General features: G+C 43.4%; 1 long non-coding RNA gene across 1 annotated transcript; it reads right to left on the bottom strand.

Moving 5' to 3' along the window:
• Window positions 1-15,867: 15,867 nt before the first annotated feature.
• Window positions 15,868-24,840, bottom strand: LOC133131695 (uncharacterized). Its single transcript, XR_009709038.1, has 4 exons — window positions 24,451-24,840; window positions 24,019-24,105; window positions 16,768-16,886; window positions 15,868-16,365 (listed from the first exon to the last, which is right to left on the bottom strand). It is a non-coding gene; the product is annotated as an uncharacterized LOC133131695 (long non-coding RNA).
• Window positions 24,841-26,894: the final 2,054 nt, after the last annotated feature.

Genomic DNA, 26,894 nt, shown 5'->3' with positions numbered 1-26,894 from the left:
TGAGCTTTTCTGAGCTGGCAGTACTTAGCTTGAGCTGATCAAACCATGTCAATCTTGGAGCTGGTCTGAAATGTTCAACCAGCTAAACCATGCAGAGCTGGGAGCTGGTCTGAACTGGTCAACCATCAGAACAGGTCATCCAGCTACCTGCTTGTTTCAAAACCTAGCTTGAGCTGATTAGTGTAATGTTTGGGATTTTAAGAAAAACATTTGTTTTCATAAAAATTGCTCAAAGGCTCAAGCTGTTTGGAGCATATGGGCCTTGTGATACACAAACATGCCCTACACTGATACCCTGCACAGAAAGTAAAATGTCAAGGTATTAATATTCTGTGAAGATAAATTTTATTCACACCGATGTTTGAAATTACATTATAGGGTTTTAATGAAATTACATTGTTTAATCATTTAAAGTTAACTCCTTACAACTCCCTCCCCTGCAGCGGTTAATAACTTATAAGACTCAGTTTTGCTATCCACTGAAATAGATGAAGGAGATTTTGTTCATATGGTTGCCACAAAGGGACGAGAGAGAATTCTTTGCCTGAAGGTTTTTCTTCTCTCTCTGGAGCAAATTTTGCTGTTTGGTGGTCCCAGAGAATATTATTCTGCTCAACACATTCAGTGCCTGTTAAAGTATATTTAAAGGTACACCATAACAAACCTCAATGTTCCGACCTAAACTGTACTCATGTTACTTATGTGTTTATGCTAACCACACCCGCCCAATCACCACCTCCTGTTTAGTGGGTGTGGTTAGCGTAAACACACTCTCCACTTCCTGTACAGTGGGTGTGGTTTGCTTAAGCACACTCTTTACTTCCTGTACAGTGGGTGTGTTTTGCGTAAGCACACTCTCCACTTTCTGTTTAGTAGGTGTGTTTTGCATATCCACTCGTTCTACTTACGGTGTGTGTTCTTCAAGATCCAAAAAAAATCAGGGGCATGTTCAATCGGAAAACGGTTTGCAACAATTTGCCATGGGTTCTGGGTTGAACGATATGTTTCCTCCTAATGTTGTGTAATATTTGGTAAAGGTGAGAATATGCCATGTCTGTAAAGGTGAGAATGCCCCAAACCAGTGTGTCTGTAAAGGTGACAATGCCCCAAACCATAGTGTCTGTAAAGGTGAGAATGCCCCAAACCGGTGTGTCTGTAAAGGTGAGAATGCCCCAGACCAGTGTGTCTGTAAAGGTGAGAATGCCCCAAACCGGTGTGTCTGTAAAGATGAGAATGCCCCAAACCATAGTGTCTGTAAAGATGAGAATGCCCCAAACCATAGTGTCTAAGGTGAGAATGCCCCAAACCATAGTGTCTGAAAAGGTGAGAATGCCCCAAAGTGTCTACAAAGTTGAGTACTGTCCTGTATAAAAAACACAATGGAGGCTACTAAACTGTGAGTCCACCAGGCTGCTGGCCTAAGTTTTAAGGCTGAAGACAGGATATGCTGAATATTATGTAATGAGTATCAAATAATTCATAAATCTGACATGCTGTTAAAGCAAAGCTGAGGCACCAACTCCTGCAAATGACAATACTGCCAACCATGCTATTCCTGGCCACAGTAAATCAGAGAACAGAAGCTCTGAAATATGTATAATTGTATTAAATATTTATAGTGCGCATTCTTCTCCATGAGAAAGAATTAGTTAGCAACTCTCACCGTTCGGTTCATGATTCAATTCAGGTTTGAGCAATGTTTTTGGTTATTTACTAGCCTGCATCCCGTGTTTGAATCATCCTTGCTGAAAGAAACAGCTCCAGGTAGGTTCTGGTTGACCAGTTCAGTATTTGTATCATTCTAGCTTGTGTTCATATCATACTAGCCTGTATCATGTGTTTATATCATATTAACATGTATACTGTCTGTACCTTTCATCACAACAGCCTGTATCCTATGGTTACATCATACTAGCCTGTGGTTACATCGTACTGGCCTGTATCCTGTGGTTATATCATACTAGCCTGTATCCTGTGTGTGTACCATTCTAGCCTAAATGACATTTTACATTTACGTTTTAATCCAAAGCTATGTACAAGGGCATAGACTCTTCAACAAGTTAAAACATCAAGTCCATAAATAGCAAAACATGCATGAACAATAGTCATCGTGAGTGATTTTATTTTATTTTATTCATTTATTTATTTTATATAGGGTGCACAAGAGGGATATGGGAAGGGGGAGGGGGTAAATCATGAGGGAGGACATAGACTGAAAAGGTATGTTTTTAGTTTTCGTTAAATTTAGCCTATATCTTCTGGTTATATCACACTATCCTGTATCCTGTGTTTGTATTATACTAGCCACTTGTCATGAGTTTATATAATCACATAAACCCTTTTTCTTAACTGCCATTAAATGTTTTATTTGACTAATTTCACAGTCTGTAGGCAGAGTCTTTTATCTGCATTGATTTTCACTTTGTCTTCATTTATTTCGAAAATAATTATGAGAGTAAAGCTTGGGCAGATGCATGAGATTAAAAACACTAGAAATGAGTCATGTAAACATGTTTGTGTGAAGTTTGAAAGGTTTCTACCATAAATGCAAATGTGTGAAGCAGGTTGGTAATAATTATAGTGCTGAGGACAAGATACAATGGTAATTATCTGTGACAGTAGAATCAGTACACACTCTGACCAGGGCACTGTTTCATAGAGAACACTGAGTTGGATTACTGCAGTGAAGTGTGGATAACTACACTTGTGATCAGGATCACTACACTGAGAACAGCATAACTTTACTGAGAGCTGAGTAACTGCCCTGAGATCAGCAGTTATCCAGTTAACTCAGTCATCCTGTTTCATGATACAGGCCCCAAGATGATCTGTATGTACAGTAGTGTACAAGTCTCAGGCATCAAATATAAATTTGGTCTGATATTTCACATCTGAGTTAGTGTGTCAGTATAAAAGGGCATATTTTAGATTAAAAAAGAAAAAAAATTCAATGTTAGAGTGAAATTTTCATTTCATTAAATAAAGTAACATATGAAGTGAGAGACCACTTTTCAGATAATAACTTGTTCAAAGCCGTAGCCTGGAGAGCAGGAAGCAAGTGAGACAATGACTGTTGAAGAACTATGGCATATTGTTCCCCAGTATGTTTGGAACAAACTACCAGCTGATTTCCTTATAAAACTGCAGGACAGTGTACCAAAGAAAATGCAGAAAAGGCGGTAGGTGTTCACAACAAATATAGAATTGATTTGAAATATTTTCCAGTATTTAAAACAGTTTACATTTCATTGTTTTTGAAAGCATCAAAGCAGCGTATGGAATAATTAACACGTTCGTAAGACATCTGGGTGCGTCACTTTTCTGTCACTAGTCACTCACTAGCCAATATTTTGAGCTTGACCCTTTAATGTGAGAAGTGACATTCTGGGATAAGGTCCTCAGGGAAGATTCCCGGAGCTACTGCTGGCAACCGACTATGTGGGGCCTTTTTTAAGACATTGAAATTATGCTGCATTCAGTGGATGTAAATATCTTTTGAGATGCTATTGTTCTTGCATCAATTTCATGGTCTAAGAAGAGCCCACAGGACACTGAGCCCTGTTTAATTAGAGTGACTGAAAACAGCGCAGGTCATTGGTGGGGTTTGGGCAGCATAAACGGTCTAGCTGTCCGGCATGTAAATAAGCCTTGCCTGGGTTCATCTGCACGCTGTAATTAGCTGCATGTACAGTAATCAGGGGCAGGGGCAATGGAGACATCAGTCTGCCACAATTTCCTGGAAGGGGGACAGCATTTTGCAGTGTTTTTAAATTAATAATAATAATTAAAATAATAATTTTAAGTTAATAATTCCATACCATAATTAGTGATGTTGCACAAACATGTAAAGAGTACCCACTTGGTTTCCTCCGTAATTAGGGGAGTTGAGGTAATCTTCTATGGTCCAGCTATAACAAGATACATTTGTGCATAAAGAGGGACATTACGGAGAAGGGAATATGACTCCAGAGATCTGCACAAAGCCAGTTTTCAATGAGAATCTGCTCACGGGTCTCGGCTGGTCCCTGGCCTGTTAAATCAATTTGCACAACAGAGAGAGCAAAGCCATTGTAATGACATTACAGTGTATTAATGGCATTTGGCAGATGCTCTTATCCGGAGCGACGTACCGTTGATTAGACTAAGCAGGAGACAATCCCCATGGAGCAATGCAGGGGTAAGGACCTTGCTCAAGGGCCCAACGGCTGCGCGGATCTTATTGTGGCTACACCGGGGATTGAACAATCGACCTTGAGTGTCCCACTCATGTACCTTAACCACTACGCTACAGGCCGCTCCAATGAGGAGCCAAGTGAAGCAGGCACTTTAATGGAGAAACTGCATGTATAAAATTTATATGACAAAATAAAACAGGCACAATTTTCATAGTTTATTATTCTAATGCGTTTTGACTGGGTAGACTCAGCTCCTTCAAGTCAATTAATCTCAGTGTCATTTACCAATAAATACAGCTCATACTCATGCCTTTATGCTTTCATATTTAAAGAAACGCTTGTATTGTACTAACTCTTGGGATTTTCACACACAACATTATCAAGAGTTTGCAGGGAATGGTGCGAAAAACATAAAACACCCAGTGGGCAGCAGTTCTGCTGGCAGAAATGTGTTGTTAATGAGAGAGGTCAGAGGAGAACTGGCAGGAAGGTGACAGTAATGCAAATAACCACACATTACAACAATGATATGCAGAAGAGCATCTCTGAACACACAACACCGTCAAACCTCAAAGTGGATCAGCTGCAGCAGCAGAAGACTCAATAAGTCTAAAGAACCTCAGATTTGAAATACCTCAAGCACATACAATAATGCAGCAAGTATTGATGCCACAATAATTTCAATATGTAAAACTTCAATGCAAATTGAATAAGGGAAAATTAATTTGGTATATGGGGTGAATGTCATAACAGTGGTCTGGATCGATCATACATGGATTCCGAGTAATAAATAGCTTCAAGGAGCTCTCTAAACTTCCACCTTATCCCGAAACTGTCATGCCTGACCAAAGACCAAATAACATACTGGATTAACTTTTCTAAAGAATGCGGAGGGTTACTGGCTGAAGCCATTTACAGTAGCTGAACTGTAATTACATTGTAAATACATTCAATAATATAAATTTGATCTGCATTCCTTTGAACCATGTATCTGTGTAAGAAAAGACATTTTTAAAGTATTGTTCTCTTCTCTGACTCACTACCAACTCTCACTGGCATTGGGTCTATGCTGTGCATGTTTAAATGAAAGCTTTTTAACTTTTGCGATACTCTTTTGAGTGCCTTTGATCTTGGACCATCTGCCAAATTGATTTTTACAATTGCATTGATTATGGTGTCTTCTACTCCCACTTTGGCTAAGTATCTGTTTTTTTTGTTTTTTTTGTTTTTTTTGTACTTGAGCAAGCTTGCCTCGAACATCTGCGAGGCTATATTGATGTGATTGATCTGTGATGGACAGACATTCTGTTTCCATAGCATACGATTGTCAATAGATCACATGACTAAATGTTTTTGAGCCTATCATCTATTCACAGGAATCCTACTCCTGATTGAGCGTATTGCTGAATGGTAGACAAGTATTTGAAGATTCCAAATCTGTCCTTATCTAATTTTTGACCAAAATCAAATCTGAGACAATTTTTTAAGTATTCTGTAAAGCTGAGAACTGCGTGATGTCATCCCCTTGGCCTCGCTGCATCACATATTTCCTATAGTGAAGGCAATTATGTTATCTGACTATTAATGACTAATATTAGTACACACTTTCCAAAAATAAATTGCTGTTTTTGAGGATATCATGAAGTCTAGATGGTATGTATTACACATCTTGACTTCACACAATACAAGGGTTAAGAGCCTTGCTCAAGGGCCTGATCTTATTGAGGCTACACTGGGGCTTGAACCACCAACCTTACCTGTCCCACTCAAGGACTACAGGCTGCCCCAAGGAAGCAGAAATATCTGCACCAGGGGAGCGATGCAGCTAAAACACATGCTTTTTCACACAAGACAGGGAACATTTGCCCTTAAATCTGACTAATAATTAAAAGCAAGAATGTATCATTTAATTATTAATTTTCAAGTTCACAAACGCTGACAACACCAGAATTTGTGAATTAAAAGTATAGTGCTTCTGTTTACTTGTCAGTGAAAGCAGAGGACAGATGTTGATTGAATACGTGTCGCAGTGAAGGCCGAATGGTGATTGTGTTCTGCGCCGCAGTGATTAGTTGGCAAGCTACAGGCCTCGCGGTGCTAAAGGCACACTGGAGAAAAGGCATATCTCTCCCTGACAAAAAAACCTTACCCTGAGGGTGCCTGGCATGTTACCGTGATGATAAGTACCGTGGAAACGTGTCTGGATATAACCTGTTCTTTCAGCGGCAGCATGACGTGCATGTTTTCCTCACAGACCCAGATTGTCCAGTTGATTTTGGCCTTCATTTGTGAATGAATACATTAATATTTCCCTTACACTGTGAGTCAGAGCAAAGGATAAATCTTTTTTTAGGTTTAGCGATAGCCAGGTTGTAACTTATTATATGGGCCACCCAGGCCGTTTCCCATCAGCCTCAGCGCAGCAGGGGCGGTGTTAATGAGAGTTTCAGCCACCATGATTGGTGGGCTGTATGAAAAGGGAAATATTGGTTTATCTTCATTTTCAAAAGTTGGATCATGATTTCCTCTCCCAGGACTTATTTTTCCAAACAACCACAACACACAGAATGTGCAGCTTTTCAATCAATTTGCAGTTTTGCTGCCCATATTCTTCTTCTTCTTCTTCTTCTTCTTCTTCTTCTTCTTATTATTATTATTATTATTATTATTATTATTGTTGTTGTTCCTTGCATGAGAACAAGTGAAAAACATCAACAGTTAAAAAATGTGGCGTAGAGATCACTGTGCTGAATCTATTTGTGTTTGTGATTTTTATATATCCTTTCTGTGCGTAGTGGTGTTCAGGTTGATTGATTGTGTGGGAATGTCTATTGGATTTGGGATTTGTGTGTAATTGTTTTACTCTGGTCTTGATTGGTTTAACTTACCTGTCTGTGCAAGAGATGAATGCCTGTTTCCCAAAAGGATCATCATTATTTAACCAATCAGATTTTAATTTCATTGAATTCAATGTAATTTTATTTGTATAATGCCTTTTTTATGGATAAACCGGCCAGAGGGGATAAATCTAGGGAAGGTTTATGCTCATTTCCATGGAAGGCCACCGGATCTGCTCTGGTTTCCTCTTCGATTACAGACTGTGGCAATAGCACTGGACTCAACTAGGCCTTCTTATTAATTTTAGTGTAAAGTATAATGTGCATTCTTTATGACATGGGAGCACGGGAAAGCACCATAGCGGTTAGATTGAAGCAGCTCCTGCTGCATCTTCACCCACGAATAAAATTATTTATAAAAAACCTTCCTACTTAAGCCGATTCCTCTGAGTGCTTTTCCTTAAGTGAAATTTCATGTCGGATTCTTTTTTATTATCATCTTGAGCATTAGCCTGTTTGATGGAGGTGGACAAAACTGTAAAACTGCGGCCAGGAAATCACTTGAAATCACAGGTTTGCTAATCATAGTCCAGCTCCGGGAATCGGCATCGCTCTTGTACCCCGGAGATATAAGTTACTTCAAAGTACTCTGGCTGAAATTCCACAGTATATACCAAGCTGTCTGAACAGATTATACAATATGCAAAACCTGAAGCATACAGTGAGCTCATGGGTTACCCGCTGAAGGGTGTCCTCTATTTCTGTAGGACTGTGGTGTGGGATATATTTTTACTGACCATGTATACCAAGTATAAATAATGAACAGTTGTGATCCATTTAATATTTGCGCTTATATTCAGTCTAAACAAATCCAAGGCCTGTCACTTAATGAAGCGCTGCCTAACACCCTCGCCACACGCACACACACACACACACACACACAATAATACACACTGGAGGCTCCTGCTCACACACGTTGGTGTAATTGGCTCACGCAGGTGTTGGTGAAAGGAGAAGTGGTGTGAAAACAGAAGCGATACACATGAAGGATGCTCACTGCATCTGCCCCCTCACTTTCATCCCCTAAAATTAGCTTTAGCAATCAATGACACGCTGACAAAAAGGAATAAATTATACAGATGTTATTCAGTTCCTGGTGCTGGGCTGAGCTGCGTGAAAGTGTGTTGCTCCCTCCTCCAAGAAAATTCTGGACCTTTTTCCCTCCTCAGAAAACATTCCGGACCTTTCTCCTACATTAGAGAACATTTCGGACCTTTCTCCCACTGTAGACCACACTTTGGACTTGTCTCCTCAGCTTAGAGAACATTCCAGACCTTTCTCTCAGCTAAGGGTGGCACACGCTCCTCCAAAAATCATTTCCTCTTCCTGTGCGGTTAGACGCACTCACACAGGAAGCCATCTTTCACAGGATACTCTCGTACTGCCCGCTCGGCATTGTGGGATTTCTTCAGGATTGGGAGTTCAGGTTTGCAGTCGCCTTGACTGGCCATGTCTGTGACGCCGGAATCTCACTGCGAGCGTGGATCTCAAGTGCCATCTTACTGCGAGTGTCGATCTCAGCCACCATATTAAAAATGTGTGTACATTCCAATATCTAGTTTCCCTGTCCATGAAATCCGCTCCCAGAAACAGCTGTGGACATACACTCACCGAGCACTTTATTAAGAACATTTTTACTTTATTACACCTACTTATTCATGCGATTATCTAATCAGCCAATTGTTTGGCAGCAGTACAATGCATACCATCATGTAAATACGGGTCAGGAGCTTCAGTTAATGTTCACATCAACCATCAGAATGGGGAAAAAATTTGATCTACGTGACCGTGTAATGATTGTTTGGTGGCAGACAGGGTGGTTTGAGTATCTCAGAAACTGCTGATCTCCTGGGATTTTCATGCACACTAGAGTTTGCAAAGAATGGTGAAAATTATTTTTTTTTAAATCCAGTGAGCAGTAGTAAGCCACTTTGTTGCGTGAGTGTGAAATGAAAATATGTTTTCTTTATGCAAAGCACATCCTCCACCCCCTCAAGGCCTCCGCCTGTTTGCTTTCCCGCTTCCGTGAAACGAACACAAGTAACTACTTACCGCCAGTGGCCATGTTACAGTACGCTGCGCAGAGAAGCGAATCAGGGTTTCTGATCCTGGCAAAGTAGCATTTCATCACTGCCTGGAAATAAGTTCATGAAAGTAAATGTGTGACAAATCAAAGGAAAACACACAGAAATCCTCACTTTTGGCTGGTTTGTTTTTCGCCAAGGAGGCACAGGGCTTTGTATTTCAGTCAAACAGCTGTAATTCTGCACAAACACAGAGATACAAGAGCCTTCAGGTTCCAGTGCACCTGGGGTTTGATCGTCTTATTGATTGACTGCAAAAGAGAAACAGCAGATTGGATGGATGCCACGGCTGAATTGCGTGCATCATTTATTTTTTGCATTATTTCATACCTGGGGTTGAGTGATTCGATAACTAAGCCTTGGTTTCTTGGGCCGGAGTCAAGGCCATAGTTTGGTCTCTTTGAAAAATGTACGTTGTTCTTTGACAGTGACAAAGAAGCTCGATTTTTACTTTCACCCCTCATTCTTCTGATGATGAATCCCAATTGTTCACCATTCAATGCACATGCATCCAGTGTGGAATTAGCGGTGGTAAATGGCCTAATGTCCTCATATAAACACTTCTGAGTCATATGTACAGCCTGTCAGAAGGACAAAAGGAAGATAAATAATTTATGTGAGTCAGAGATTCTGCTTATTGTGGCAGAGACGATACACAGTTTAAATAGTCTACAATCGAAGTACACTGAAGTGGATTGGGATTGGGTCTCCCATCGTTCGCTTTTCTAGGGCTCTAAGAAAGCGCTGGGTATTCAGCAGACCAGCGTGCGTCATGCGCTCTTAAACAAAAACACTGTCCAATGGAGCCAATCAGACAGCCCTGCTGCGGGAAGCCAAATACGTTTTTAGAAGTTGTGAAGAATGTGTGAAATATCATGATTTATTAAACCACTGAATATTTGTAATACTTGTTTTCAAAGAGCAGCACATGGTAAGACATGCATCCATGTGAGACACATAAACTTTAACACACAGAACACAGCATCCTGAGTCTTGAGTCTATTTCAAATTGCACATTTCTTTCATTGTGAAGGTGTCAAAATCAGCTGATGAGGTGATTTAGTCTTTAATTAAATTTTTTTTTTTTTTTTATGTGTGTAAATAAGATAAACAATGTCCTGAAAAAATAAGCAAATGGCTCCATACATTTCAGCTCTGTTCTCACCTCGACAGGGTCCTTCTCAGAGCTATTTGGGTAAAATCGTGGGCCTTTGAAAAAGCTTTATGCAATTATAGAACCCAAGTGGGGGGAGCCGGTCGAGGGCAAACAGGGTTTAGCTTGACCTGCATCACTGCACTTTCTCTTATTTAATCACTTCTGCTAACTCTGAAAGAAACGCTCACATTTTACTTAAATTGACACCCATTCTAACAGCATTCTACATTCTAATTGGTATGTATTAAAGAGAAAAAAAGATCAAAGATCAAAATATTGGGATCAAAATCTGTTCTGTTCTTATTTTCTTTGTAGTAAAGTTGTTTATTTTCTCGACAGTGCCACTCTATTATTATATACTGTAGTTATTCCCAGAAACAGTTCTGGTTTACAGTCTCCCCATTACATTGTATTGTTATCTGTAACGTTTTACAGCTGTAACATTCACACATTGCAGTGCTGTAACGTTCACACATTTCACTGCTGCCTGTAACATTCAAAGCCTTTACTGCTGTCTGTAACATTCACAGACTGTACTGCTGTAACATTCACACATTTTACTGCTGTAACATTCATATGTAGCAGAATAATCAACACATCTCTGGACTGTAGCTCCATAACTTTTAAGAGGCTGAAATGTTTGCTGTTGGTAATTGTGTTGTAATTGTAATTGTTGGTATCTCTGTACTGTACTGAAATGTTACCGGTTAGTACTTCTGTACTGGGCTGAAATGTTAGTCTGTAGTTCTGAACTACATACACATACATCAGTGATCTGTAGCTGTAGATGTATTTGACTGAAATGTTATCTTTTGATAGCTCTATATTGGAATGGCATGTTAGCTGTTAGTAGCTCTGTATTGGACAGAAAAGTTAGAGCTTCCATTGCCTTTGAGGAATTGAAATTATCCAACAGAACTCTTTCCCTGGGTTTAATACACAGGTGGATCAGCAGTGGATCAGAGCAATGCAAAGGACAGGTTGACAGAATAGCAGAATGTTTTCTTTTTATTTGAGTTTTTCTTGTATTTTTCAGGTAGCTGGGGGTGTGGGCAGGGATGGGTGGGGATCGATAAATGCTGTAATGTGCACTCAGTCTGGTCCTGTTGTATTTTGTAATTGCCGGTGTGGATGTCGCCTCCAAACATCTCATGCCAAAACCATCATTTCATCCCGGGTTAAGTGACGGGCGGCTGATAATGGGAGCGGCTCTTTCTGACGTGTCGAGGTTCAGCACAGATTTGCTGGAAGGAAAAAGAATCGCTCAAGGTCCACTTTATCCCTCTGGCCCTCTAAGCCCCTCCCCCACCCTGCCTGGAGACACGCTTCAGCAAATCGGTTTCCTTGTTGCCCGTGGGTTGCATTTTGCATAAATACTGCAGCAGGAAGTGTACTTACACCAGGGAAAGATGGAGGGACTTGTAAGGGTGTGCATGTACAGAACAGGAGAGGAAAACAATCAATAATTAATTTACCTCCGGCAGTCAGGGGCAATTAACATGCTCTTTCTCATTACCGGACTAAACGGCCGGTTGCCATTCACCTCCGTAATCTACATTGACCGTCGTCATGCTGAGAGTGTAATGTGTGAGTGGGGTTCAGACCATAGGAATGCTTCATAAAAAAATATCTAAAAGCATGTAGTTTAAATAGGCCGGTTTTCTCAGTCTGGCAACCCAGACAGTGTCCTCACAGTTACAAACGTAGAACATCCATTGACAATTGTCATGCTGAGAGTGGAAGGTGTGAGGGGAGTTTCTTCTGACCATGTTAATGCTTCACCAGTAATCATCCAAAAGCATGAAGAGCAAACATCACCAGTACGTTCCTAAAACTGCTGCGTCTGATTTGAAATACTAGTTCTAAACTCCAGGAACATACAGTTTGCCATGCCCATCCACTGTAGAAGCATTACATTTTGACAATAATAATGTACCAAACAGACACTGCTGTAGCTATCAGTAACAGATACAGCCTTTATACAGGAAACTCTGTGTAATGTCTTTACTGCGATTACTGAGGTGACATTTCTTTGGTTTCAAACAAACCTCTCTCCGTATTTTCCAAATGAAGACTCCAAATAGATATAGATCTCCCACTTCCCTGAGAGATATGTAGATTTCCCAGAGAATCTGAACATTTTCCAGTAAAAGAATAAGCCTGTGATTTTTATCACAATAAAAGGGAATGAAACAATTATTTTTCAGGTGGAGGTTCTGCTGAATAAAGGCTAGAACAGGAGGATAACAGGGTTCACAGGCGGGGCGACTACAAATGGAGCATAACTTCATAGAAATTATTGCAAAGTATGTGTAAGGGTCCAGTAGCCAAAAGAGACTATATCGCACCCAGCGTGACAAAAAATAATAGCGTATAAATTCGCTGGACAAGGTACTTTGGATATTCTTGGTGCCTCGTTTCTTGCTTAAGACCAAAAACCATTTGCACTGTTCACGAAAACACTCACTAAAATTATATCATATCAACTGTTAAAAACTGAACTGTGCCTTTAAAACTAATAAAATAAAATAAAACATATTTCAAAATAATACAGAAAAGAAAGTGAGTCCAAAACTCCAGGCTTGCTTCAATCAAGCCAAAACATCTCCAGGAAATGCCGCTGAATTCTGTTTTTGGTCCAACAGGCCAACATCACCTCTTACATCACATCCTTAAATAATCATGTAACACATAGTTTCTGTAGATCATATAAAAGGTTGAAAATTGATTATCTTTATTCATAAAGCGACATAGGATTCCCAGAGCAGCACACGGATAGAAAGAGAGGCGCAGGTGTGATATAAGAGCTTGGGGAAGACGGATGGTTTCGGGGGCTTCTTCTGACAGCCTGTTCACCAGGGGAGACTGCCGTTCTCTGCCCCAGACTCTGACTGCAGCAGTGCAGGGAAAAAAGCTCATCTGACACAGTAATTCAGCAGAACAGTTCTGCCTCAGCTGAGTTCTACAGTCAGAAATGACCCTTATGATGGAACTCATACAGTATGCAAGCACACAACCAGGGAGAGAGAGGGAGGGAGAGAGAGAGAGAGAGGGAGAGGGGGAGTGGTAAAAGGGAGAGAGGGAGTGAGAGGGTCAGGGGAATGGACAGGGGACAGTGAAAGAGAGAGAGAGATGCAGCCGGGGCGGCAGGTTAATCTCTGTTCACCTGCTCCAACCCCCCCCCCCCCCCCCCAGTGGAACACACTGACCTCTGACCCAAGCCGAATGAGGCGGGGCTTTTACAGAACCTCATTGCGGCCATTTTTAAAACAGCCCTTTACACGCCTTCTAATGAGGCTGACCAGGACCGTCAGCGGGAGATCTGTGGGCATTATGGAGGGGGGAGGGAGGGGGGGGGAGCTTCTACCTCTGCCTCTGTGAGCTTCTACCTCTGCCTCTGTGAGCCGTGGTTCAGGTCTGTGTCACGCGCACATCGGAGCCCCATCCTGACAGCAAAGCAGACTCCGTGAGGCACCCGTCCTGCCTCTCTCCCTCCCCAGCCGCCCCCGGGGCTCCAGGAACGTTTAAACACTCCAGGAGCAGCTGCTGTGGACACACGCAAAGCCGCTGATGTCCTAATCACAGTGCTGTGTTCCCGTTTGCGTTCAGGTGGCGGTATGACCAAAACATCGCCGTCCCACTCGTTCAACCCAGAAACTCAAACTACAGCATGTATTTCCTCCCAACAGTGTGCAACATTTTGCAACAGACTTTGAGGTAGGTTTGCTCCCTTTGGTGGCTGTGTCGGGAGGGTGTAGCCCGAATGATTAATCAAGTAGGCCTATGCTTTAATGCCTGAATGGGTTTCTCAGAAGCCATAGTAACCGTACTGCGTCAGTCAGTCTGCCCACGGTTTGCAACATGGTGTTCAGCATGTCACTATTCTGGTTTAAATAAGCATTTTGTTGGGGCTGAACTTGATCCAGCTGATTCACTTGGCCGGGTACAGTGCTTTGTACGCATAAGAGTGCAGAATGAACACATGTTTATTGTTGACACAGTTTGACTGCAGAGTTCAGCCCTCCTTCAGATGGGCAGGAAGCGGAGAGAAACCCTGCCCTACGATAGATCAATACCCCATCAGACCTGCCCTCTCTCTGATCCCCTCTCCTCAGACTCTGTACACCCATCAGATCTGCCCTCTCTCTCTGATCCCCTCTCCTCAGACTCTGTACCCACATCAGATCTGCCCTCTCTCTCTGATCCCCTCTCCTCGGACTCTGTACCCCCATCAGATCTGCCCTCTCTCTGATCCCCTCTCCTCACTCTGTACCCCCATCAGATCTGCCCTCTCTCTCTGATCCCCTCTCCTCAGACTCTGTACCCCCATCAGATCTGCCCTCTCTCTGATCCCCTCTCCTCAGACTCTGCTCTACTCTGTGCTACATTATTTACTGAGTGCACATCCTCACTCAAAAAAAAAAAAACCTGCTGGCTCTACAGCTATAGATATCCAGCCAGGCAGGTGTTACTTTGATCCAAAGCAGGTCGCTCCAAAGAAGCTTGAACAGCAACCTTATATGCCTCCAGAACTTGTATGTGTGTATATCGCCCGGTTACTCTTCAAAAGATTCAAGCGTTTAATCTTATTTTGATTGGAAACATTTCCTATGGCCATATAACCTGTGCTGAAGGAAGTTGTGTTTTGGCTTCTGAAATCAATAGTTCTGCTTCAGCCCTTGGGTTTGACAAGTAAGAAAGGAAAAGTTAGGGAATCATGTCTGAGTTTATGGTTTATAATAAACACTATAAAATCAATCTGCTCATATGTACAGCCTGTGGACATGTGACCTTGTACAAGCTGTTTCAGAGTTAGTGCATTGTCTTGCTTTAGACGAAGAACCCCCCCCCCCCCCCACACACACACACACACACCCCAAATGTCCAAATATCTGCCACTGTCAAGTCAGTGGGTCCTTGATGTCAGCTCATTGGTGTTATGGACAGGAAGTCCAAGTTCAATATTGACAGGGCAGGGGGTGGTCAGAAGCTGGGCAGACAGGGTAATGCAGAGCAGGCAATACGTGGTCCAGAGCGGGAGAGAGTCAAAACCAGGAAGTCAGTCCAATGGGGAAGGAACGGGGAACGGATGGAGCTTGGAGCATATGAGTTGAGGGCTGGAGACAGGATGGGATATGACAACAGGAGCAGGTAAGCAGGAGAACATGAGTGGGTAAGCAGGACACAGGAACAGGTAACAGGACACAGGAACAGGAACAGGTAACAGGAGAAACCGCTGAAGAGAATGGCAAGCAGGAAGCAGGGCACATAACAGTCTGGCAAGGAAACATTGCAAACAGACAGGTATGAATACACTGACAAATTAACTGAAATGACTAACAGGTGCGGGTGCAGAGAAAGAGGTAACGAGACACAGGTGAAGTACTGACTACGGAAAGAGAATTAGGACAAGACGGGTCAAGACACCACATGAGGGTTAATGCTCAAGAAAAATGAAGCTACAGCCAGTCAAATTAGCTCTAAAACAAAACCAAAATAAGTTTTGAAAACAACCAAAATGCCGGAGGCTATATAAATGTTCTGCCGAAACTGAATGAAATAAATTCAAAGGCTTTAATAGTATTAAAGATTACAGCAAAAGCACTGCTGTAAAGAGAAGCACAAAGCAATTACAAAAAATAATTTCCTGCGGTCTAATCATTTATTATTGACATTGTTACTTTTCTTTCCTTTTTTCTTATGAGGTTAATCTGCAAATTTAATTGCACATGTGTGAGAATTCAAGTACATTTTTTGTTTTGTTTTTGTGGTTCAGGTTGAGGGTTTTATCGGCAGATTCAATGAAACACAGTCCGTTCTACATCTGAAGAAGCTTTGGTTTAACCTGGGTGTGGATTGCGTGACGTGGTCATTTGAAAACAAAATTTAAAAAAAAAGCTTTTAAAAAAAAAGTATGGGTCTGGTATGGGTCATCAGACGATGAACTTGTTCTTGGTGGTGGAGCCACTCTTGGTTGCAGTGTCTGGTAGGACTGGTAGCCGATGGTCAGCTTCTGTGGCACACCTAATCGCTCCTTATACACCCTCCTGTGACTGAGAAAGAGAAGAGAAACCACTTTAGAGGCAGAACACCGAAAACCGTGTCTATCATTACTCAAGCTCACTCAAATCAAAGACGTTCTTCAAAGTACGTTTCACATTTTTTATTGTAGCTGCAGTGAAAAAGGTTATGAGCAGCCTGGTCAGGCTCACAGTGCTGTAAAGGTTATGAGCAGCTTGGTCAGGCTCACCGTACTGTAAGGTTATGAGCAGCCTGGTCAGGCTCATAGTGCTGTAAGGTTATGAGCAGCCTGGTCAGGCTCACAGTGCTGTAAGGTTATGAGCAGCTTGGTCAGGCTCACAGTGCTGTAAGGTTATGAGCAGCCTGGTCAGGCTCATAGTGCTATCAGGTTATGAGCAGCCTTGTCAGGCTCATAGTGTGGTAAGGTCACTCACCTTATATGGGTCATGTTTGCATGTTCTCATAATCAGTCTTCCACACAGCGATTTTGTCTCCATTCTCTCTGATGTTGGGGACCGTGCCATACACCTTGTCGCTGTAGTCACCACATGAGCTAGGGGAGAAACACACAGTAAGCTCTATGACGCCCTATCACAGCGCAGGATGTCAGAGAGGCCCAAAGCCGTCCAATCACAGCAGAGCATGTTAGAGAGCCAGCTCGATTCCATCCTATCACAGCACAGGAGAGAGGCTCAATGCCCTTCAATCACACCACAGCATGCTATGGAGGCAGCTCAATCCAGTCCTATGAGCACAGATGATCCCAATGTGCTTCACACATACACACACACGGTCCAATTACACGGCAAAGAGCGATAACGGTATATCCGCTTTAACACTGACATTTCACAAACGGGACACCTTTCCTCCATTTCCTGCATATTAACCCCTTTGCACAAGCCCCCTAGCAGCCACACGACTGCTTAACTCAGACATTCAACGCTCCTGCAACCACACAATGCAAGGAATCATCAAAGTTTTTGTTTTTGATTCCTAAGTGCCACTGCTTTCCCGTAGTTTGCCGGTTAAATAGCACCCTCTAGCCTAGTCTCATATGCAACAACAGTGACCCGCTGGACAATAAAGTATGTGTCAACATGGGTTTAAAAGCTCATATTTCCCCACCAAAAATGTGTATTCCTTCATAGCAACAAGATACAACCAAAAATATAATTTTCCAATAGAGTGGTGAAAAACGCTGCTCACTGAATAGCAAAATAAACTAGATGAGTTATTGTGAAAATATACCACATCATTTGACATTCTCCATTCAATATCTGCAACTAAATATGAAAGACATATAAAATCTCACAATTGTCTTTACATATAGAGATGTCCTTTCCAAGATCTGGTGGTCATTTATGGTATTGGACAATCCGATTTGGAAAAACAGGCTCATTGTCCGAACTTGTCATTTCTCATCTTCTATAGCAATAAAATATAGATTTTTGAGGATGTCTTCGCATGTCAAAAGCATATCCTCGTTTAGCTAATATGAATTTGGACTGGGAATAAGAAGAGAGAATCAAGAAGAGAAGCACTGGAACAGCATGGATCTGCACCTGACAGATTGTAAGTAGTTACTAGTTATAAGCGAATGTTATTCTTTGCACGATGTAAATGATATAGCTAGCTAGCTAGCCAAGTTAGCAACATTTTTTTTTCCCCTTTGCCATATATACCACTTACATACACTCACTGAGCACTTTATTAGGTAGACCTGTACACCAGCTTTTTGATGTAAATATTTAATCAGCCAATCACGTGCCAGCAACTAAATGCATAAAACCATACAGACATGGTCAAGAGTTTCAGCAGTTTTTCAGATCTAATATCAGAAAGTGACATTGACTGTGGAATGATTGTTGGGTGCCGGACAGGGTGATTTCAATATCTCAGAAACTGCTAATCTCTTGGGATTTTCACACACAGCAGTCTCTACAGTTTGCAGAGAATTGTGTGAAAAACAAAAAACATCAAGAGAGCAGCAGTTCTGCGAGTAAATACTCATTGTTGAGAGAGGTCAGAGGAGAAGGGCCAGACTGGTTGAAGCTGACCCTAATAAAGCACTCACTTAATGTATAGATCAGTTGAGAAATAAATGTGTGACAGTAATGCTGTTTCCCTAACCACCAGGCTCTCCTGTAAATACAGCCATCAGGGCTCAGGCTGTCAGGCTGTGCGGCAAAACAGCGGGAAGTGGGAAAAGCCTTCCCGTCTGTCTGGAGGATACGTGACATGAAAACCTCTGTTTGGAGGAAGAGAGAGAGAGAGAAGCAGGGGCTTCACGCCAGGCCAGTAGGGCCTGCTCTTATATATACACTCAGTGAGCACTTTATTAGGTATTTATTAGACTTATTTTTTAGACTTCTACTGCTGTAGCCTATCCACTTAGTCTTAGAGCTATTGTGTGTTCAGAGATGCTCTTCTGCATACCACTGCTGGAATGAGTGGTTAACTTGTGTTACTGTCACCTTCCTGTCAGCTTTGACCAGTCTGGCCATTCTCCTCTGACTTCTCTCATTAACAAGGCGTTTCTGTCTACAGAACTGCTGCTCGCTGGATTTTAGTTTTTTTTGTTTTTTGCAAACTCTAGAGACTAGTGTGCGTGAAAATCCCAGGAGATCAGCAGTTTCTGAAATACTCAGCCACCAACAATCATTCCATGATCAAAGTCACTTAGGTAAAGTTTTTTGCCCCATTCTGATGGTTGATGGGTACAATAACTGATGCTTCTGACCAGTATCTGCATGATTTTATGCATTGCACTGCTGCCACACAATTGGCTTATTAGATAATTGCATGAATAAGTAGGTGCGGTTACGTTAAACTATTCCTAATAAAGTGCTTGGTGAGACCTGGCAGAATCTACACAGCATGTGTGGCAGTAATTAAGAGCTGTGGGTAATAATTCATCTGTGTGTGTGTGCTATCAGCCCCACTTGTTGCATTATAAGGCATTATAGATGTCAGCATACATTAATAAGATATTATAGATGTCACCAGGCAGTGGGGGAAATCACAGAAACAGACTCGGAGTGGAGGAAATCACAGACACAGACTTGGAGTGTGGGAAATCACAGACACAGACCCGGAGTGGGGGAAACACAGACACAGACCCGGAGTAGGGGAAACACAGACTCGGAGAGGGGATAATCACACACACACAGAGACTCGGAGTGGGGGAAATCACAGACGCAGACTCGGAGTGGGGGAAATCACAGACACAGAGAGACTCGGAGTGGGGGAAATCACAGACGCAGACTCAGAGTGGGGGAAATCACAGACACAGAGCGACTCGGAGTGGGGGAAATCACAGACGCAGACTCGGAGTGGGGGAAATCACAGACACAGAGAGACTCGGAGTGGGGGAAATCACACACACATACTCAGAGTGGGGATAATCACAGGGCTGTTTTGCAGTGAGAGGTGACGGCTCCTTAAGCCCCTACAGCTCGTTGTGAGGCCTCTAAATCAGGGGCAAGGTAAATAATGGTGCCACTTGGGCCAGCAGAGTTGCTGTCATAAAAGTCTCTGTCACTGAGAGCTCCCGTTGATTTACGCTGTTCAGATAAACTTTACTGCTGACAGATCTTGACAGGGTCTTCAACCCGCAGAGCTAATCTACCCCACACTTGAAATACCCATGGTGCCTTGCGGTCACTGTGCCAGTCTGTGCCACGTCACACACCCCGGACACTGTGCCCACACCAGGGAAAGAGAGACGCAGGGAGAACATAAATAACAGCCGTAGCCCTCACTCATATCGCTTAGTATCTTATCTGGCTGATTGTTGATTATTTTGCTGTATAGCTGTTGCTAGACTTTGCTCAACAATGCTTTGCTTGCATTCTAGTAACAATGGGGAACCAAAGGATATCACATCTCACAAGAGCACTGAAGCCTTGTAAAATTATTTATTTATTTATTTTTATTCTATGCTTCTTATCTGCCGCCTCACAGCAAGGAGGTCCTGGGTTCAAATCCCCGTCATCCGGGGCCTCTCTGTGTGGAGTTTGCATGTTCTCCCCGTGTCTGCGTGGGTTTCCTCCGGGTACTCCGGTTTCCTCCCACAGTCCAAAGACATGCAGGTTAGGCTGATTGGAGAGTCTAAATTGCCCATAGGTATGAGTGTGTGAGTGAATGGTGTGTGCCCTGTGATGGACGGGCGACGTGTCCAGGGTGTATTCCTGCCTTTCGCCCAATGTATGCTGGGATAGGCTCCAGCCCCCCTGCAACCCTGATCAGGATAAGCGGGTTAAGATAATGGATGGATGGATGGATGCTTCTTATGTGTCCTGATTATGTTAACGGCATCGCCATCCTCCAGGTGTGACATGTGCAAACACACGTTTAACACGCGTTTAGAGCAGCTTCAGCTCATGTACCTCAGAGCAGGTCACGGTCACACATGGTCACACACGGTCATACACGCTTGAATGAATTTCGATGTGGCATAAAGAGCAGGTAAGGTCCACAGAGTAGCCTGCCCTTTACCAGCCTGCAGAGGGCCGATAAGCCTCCTGAACATCCACTAGACCAGTAAATATGTTCTGAGAGCACCGCTGAACGTTCATCATAACTATCGCACACACTGTCAGGAATTTCACCCGAATGTCCCCCAACATCCCGCCATGGTCCTGCGGCTGGACCGCAACAAGGAATTCACATTTGATCTTCAAGTAGCGGGTGATGAGTGAGTTTTATTGTATGTTTTCATTTAACATTACAATGATGAGGACATAAACATTGATTTTGTAGCTTTGGATGCATTAAGTTTGATAGCAGCCTCGTCTGATAGCCCTAATGTCAATACCAGATAATTACCCTGAGATCAATATGAGATTTTATTGGAGAAAAATATTTTTTTTATGAATATAATTTGTGTTGTGATTTAAGCATTATGGAATGAGAACCCGTGGTATATCATGGATATCAGCACAGCTAGCGGGGTGGTTAGGCACGAGGCGAAGCGGATGGTGCAATATGGTATATATAGCGCTGTTATAGGTGCTCGGTGATGATATTGTTACTACATCATGGGAGCATGAGGTTATCGTACTGTAATAAAACTGACTGCAGCCATCGCGTCTGCCCACTGATGACAAACCCACCTCGAGGTTATCTACCACGGTTTCAGGCCAACAAATTAGCCATATGAAACAGGCCTGGACACGTGACCCCCCCACCCCCCAACACCCCCTCCATAGGATCAACAGAAGAGATCACACAGAGGGGTGGGGAGGGGAGGGCCAAGCCCTCTCCAGAAACAGGGAATGCTTTCCCGCCGTACAGATTCTGGCTCTTATCTGACTGGGCTCACCTGCCCTTTGTACTCCAAGGAGAAAGAGCCCTTTCATTTCCCACAGATTTACCGAGGCCGCCTGGACCCAATTCCTCCTCAGGATGACCCCAGTGGCTACGGTGATAAAATCTGTTCAGAAACATATGGCCCAGCAACTCCTGAGTCATGTGACCTTATCGCGTTACCATTAGTATACTGTGTGCGCCCACTATACATTTTGTAACCCTTCAGAAAAAGCACACACAGCACTTCCCTGGGTCTTCCCTGAGCATCCTAGAGGCTAATGTGTTCCGTATAACGTGTTGCATAAGGTGTTATGTCTTCATGCAGTATGACATTTGCTTATGAAGCCATTATGTTATGTTTATGAAGGCTTCACATATGTTTCATAAAGCCTTGATAAGCAATACTTCATTTAAAGTCTGACATGGCCAAAGGTGGTCCTGAATTTGAGCAGGGATCCCACACACATGGCTAACTCCAGAGATGGTCCATCATCAGTACATCAGTACATATGACAGCATCAGACACTGTTGTATCATGGTAGGATTATATTATGAGTTACTCTGTGATTCCCGCCCCTAAGCAGCACTGACATTACACTACAGATCCCAGAGTCACTCAGTGACATTAAATGCAGACTCCTGCCAGTGTGACTTCATGCGTGTGTGCATATGTTTGTGTGCGTGTGAGTGTGTGACTATGTGTGTGTGTGTGTGTGTGTATGCTTGCGTGTGTATGTGTGCATGTGTGTGTGCACGGGTGTGTGTGTGTGTGTGTGTGCATGGGTGTGTGTGTGTGCACACATATATGTATGCATACTTTAGCTTCATGTCTGACAGCATTGATCTTGCTGGAATGAAAGGCTGAGAGGACTCCATCTGCAATGCTAATCCACGTCAACCACATCTTCAGAGAGAAATACAGGAAAGGCTAATGCTAATGCTAAACCACTGACAGGCTAAAATTAATTCAAAACAACGGGCAGCATTAGCAGCAGAACAGACGAGCCTCCACTCCATGTGTGATTAATGGCAAATGAAGAAAGAAGCTCACATACATATTCAGAGGAAAACAGAATGCTCACATTGCACATTACAGGCTGGAGCACAATCGATCTTGGGCTCCGACAAATGATGTTCGCAGCTTCACGTTAATTTAGCAGCAATATTAAAAACCCAAGCAGACAGCTCCTTAACTAACGTCTAGTGAAAATCTTGAGTCTGAATTTGAAGTGCAGGCCTGTCATGGGTTAACCCCTCATGTTCCTCTTATAAGGTTCTCAGGGTCTTTGCAGGACCAATCACAGTGCGAGTGCTTACAACCTACGTGTGAAAGGGGACAGTAGGAAGGGAAAAGGGGGTCTGGTCTGAAGAAATTGTAGCTGGGTTAGGAACAAGGGATGTGGTTTAGATGAAGGGGTGATAGGAATCTTTGTGGTTTGGGGAAATAAGGCTTGGTTTGGAGGTATGGGCAGGGTTTGAGTGAACAGAGAGAATATGAAACACCCACATCAAACAGGCATTCATACTGGACCAGCATCATGTGTGCTCTGCATCACAACATCCTGTGCACTACATCACAACACACAACCATCAAACAGACCTTCATACTATACCAGCATCATGTGTGCTCTGCATCACAACATCCTGTGCACTACATCACAACACACCCCCCTCAAACAGGCTGTCAAACTGTACCAGCATCATGTGTGCTCTACATCACAACATCCTGTGCACTACATCACAACACACCCCCATCAAACAGGCCTTCATACTGTACCAGCATCATGTGTGCTCTGCATAACAACATCATGTGCTCTACATCAACAAACACCCCCAACAAACAGGCAGACCAGCCTACACACACTGTTTCTCTCTCACACACACAAACACACATACACACAACCATATGTGCACACGCAGGCACACACATACACACACACACACAGGCATACACAGACCCCTGAACAGGTAATTAGAGGAATGGAAAGCCAATGCTACGATGCTCATCCCCAGCAGGGCCAAGCACAACGCTTCCCTCCCCTCCCAAGCGCAACCGGGACGGAATCCCCTCCCGCTCTCCGTTTAGCATGCGCATCCAACAAGAGGGCAGGCGCCGGCACACCCATGGTTAACACTTAATAAAATATCAAAAGGAAAAGCACTCCGCACTAACTTCCCACACACAAAACGCACAGCGTCCGCGAAAGCGCAGCAGTCGATACCTGCGCTCCGGGACAGATATTGAACCTCCTGAAAGGGATTCCACAAATATTTCATATATCATATTGAAGTAATTCAGTTTGAGTTATTCAAGTCTCTCACACTCAGCCCTGTATTATGAAATACGCCAAAAATGCGAGACGGGATTCGCTTACCAGCAACTGTTCAGCGGTGTACGGCCGGGGAGACCGTGATGGGCTTCGACTTTCTGTGCCGAACGCCAAACCTGTGCATCCCCATGCCTGCGTACAAAGTAACGCGACTCACGCAACCGAGGACAAACATTTATGCAATTAATTATTCACCTTTCGTTCAGTTTACCCTCTGTCAGTCGCTCCAATGCAACGAGCCCCCAAAAATAATGTTAATAGAATGGCATCGCATCAGCCAAGTGTATTTACAAAAACGACATTTTGGCAGCATGCAGCATGGGAGAAGACAAATCAATTACACATCAATTTAAATAATAATAATAATAATAAAAACCTATCGCTTCGTTTTTCATTACAGTATGTGTCTCAGACACATCATCGCAGCTCTGAAAAAGCACGGAAAGCAGAAAGAGAGAGGAGAGCGTCGCTTCTTACCTTGAAACGCCAAGCGCGGAGCTTTAGTCCACGGGATTAGCTGGCTGAAGGAGCGCACAGCCCTGCGCGCTACAGTGAGGCGGCTCAGTTTTGCGTGCCAGAGACTTATACGACCGCGACCGGGAGGAATAATTTATTTTACCTCTCTTCCTCTGTCACACATACTCACTCTCTCTTTTTCTATGCTTCTCTCGCACTCTCTAGTTTCCATTTTTATTATCTTGATTGCTGTTCCACACTCGTTTTCCCTCGATCTTGTTTTTTTTTTTTTTTTCGCTGGTGGAGAGTGCTGGGGAAGGGAAGAATGGGAGGATGAAAATAGAGAGATACAGAGAGAGAGAGAGAGAGAGAGAGAGAGAGAGATAGATGGGGAGGGAGCGCTCCACGCAGCACAAGGTCTCTCAGTGAGTGGCGCCAGCCAGCCAGTGCTTTTCCGGCCTGGACAAATCAGCAGTTAATCATCAGTGATAATGTGAACAGCTGTGTATGAAAACAAAAAATAAAAACGTACTTTTGTGGTTTGTAATTCAGGCAAAAAATTAATTAGAGATGTTTCCCCTTGTTTCTGTTAGATACAGTCATTTGTAATTAGTATTTTCCTGAAATCAGTCACTTGCTATGTGGGTCTCACCCATAAATATGCTGCGGGGTGCTGCAAGATTTAAGGGTTATGTCTCTGCACAGGGTGGAGTATGAGTATTGGGTATGAGTATTGGTGTATTGGGGAGCCTGTTTGTGGTGTAAATGGAGGAGAGATTGAATTGTGGTTGGGTTGTAAATAGGGGCTGGGTTTTAAGGCAACTTTGGAAGGTTGTGTGTTTCAATAACAGAATATCTAAAGTCTCTCTCTCTCTCTCTCTCTCTCTCTCCCTCTCTCTCTCTCTCTCTCTCTCTCTCTCTCTCTCCTGCTTCCTTTTTTCCTGTTTGCACCCCCTCCCTCCCACTCTCTATCTCAGTGTCTGATCTGACAATTACAGTTGTGGCACAGTCTTGCGCGCTGGGGGTGGAGGTTCACTGGCCCGCGGGTCCTGGGGGGGACTCGTAATGGCTCTGAATGTGGAGCAATTCAGCGGGAGGGGAGGAAAATATCTACTGAAAAACGGAAGGGAAACAGCATCAAAGGAAGAGAGGATGAAGGAACACCCTAGCAACCCTCCTCCCCCCCTCCTCCCTCCCTTCCCTGACTCTTTCACCCAGCCGGGATGGTGTAGGCCTACCAAACTGTAGCGTAAGCGTCCGCTCAGCCACGCGCCGTCTCCGTGGAGCCCAGCGCAGAGAGGCGTGGCCGCGGTGCTGACGTGGGCACAGGTGAGGACTGAGGATGTGGGTGGAAAGAGAAAGCTCACACCGCCACTCCCCGCCACAGAGGCAAGGGCATTGCGGGGAGCAGAGCAGCTATAATTAGCAGCGTATGCACACACAAACTGGGAGCCAATTCTGCCCCCCCCCCCCCCCACACACACGTATGGAACAGAGGATCGTAGCTGGGCGGGAACGTTTTGACAGCGTTGATGTACGACTCGCCTGGTAATGAAATAATACAGGTGCCTAAGCGTCTGTCGCCAAAGCAATGAGACTGTAAACATAATACATAAATAAATGTATTAATGCTAACTGTTTTCCACCAATGATCGCTGGATGCAGGACCTTATGTATTACAGGGGGGGGATAGATGTTCACTTTGTGCCAATGTTCCCCAGACTACCAGGACACAAGGAATTCAGTGGTTACTTTTTTTCTTTAGACTGCATAGAAATGTTGTTTTCAGTGGGAAAAATACCTTGCATTTCTGAAATAAATATCAGGACAAATCAATTCAGGAGTCAATGAAGTGATAATTCCATTTTTATCCACTCCCTTTCTGCTTCTCCCTTCAGAGAGGAGCAGGAATGTGTCTTGAGTCCTCAGTGAGGAGCAGGAATGTGTCTTGCGTCTTCAGCGAGGCGCTGGAACAGGGATGTAAAGTGTTATAAATACATTTTTCGCTTGTACTGTTGTTTTTACTATGCAAGCAATACAGAATAATAGTGAACAGTTTTTTTTTCAATGAGTAAAAAAAACCTAGTAGTTTATGGCCCTATACATATGTGAGTACGTACATGTAACAGGATGCAACAGGCCTGTAACAGGATGATCTGAGCTGAAACAGGAACTGCGATTCAGAAACATGGATTCAGAAACATGCGTGTCCTCTGACTGAAGGACACTCTGACTCATTTCTGTGTGATCCTTTGGCACATGCATGTGATGCACATGACGACAGAACAGCAGTACAGAATCCATTTTGCGCCGGAGTTAATCTGGACACAGCGGGAGTGAGAACAGACAGAGTTAATCTGCACAACAGTGAGTATGGAGCCCCATACTCTTTGCAAACTCTACTCTACTCTCTGTTGGTCAGTTCTGCAGGAATGCTACAGAAGTACTGGTTGGTAAATTGAGGC

Source organism: Conger conger, chromosome 6 (genome assembly GCF_963514075.1).
Source record: "Conger conger chromosome 6, fConCon1.1, whole genome shotgun sequence".
Lineage (NCBI taxonomy): Eukaryota > Metazoa > Chordata > Actinopteri > Anguilliformes > Congridae > Conger > Conger conger.
This window is presented reverse-complemented; position numbering and strand designations above follow the sequence as displayed.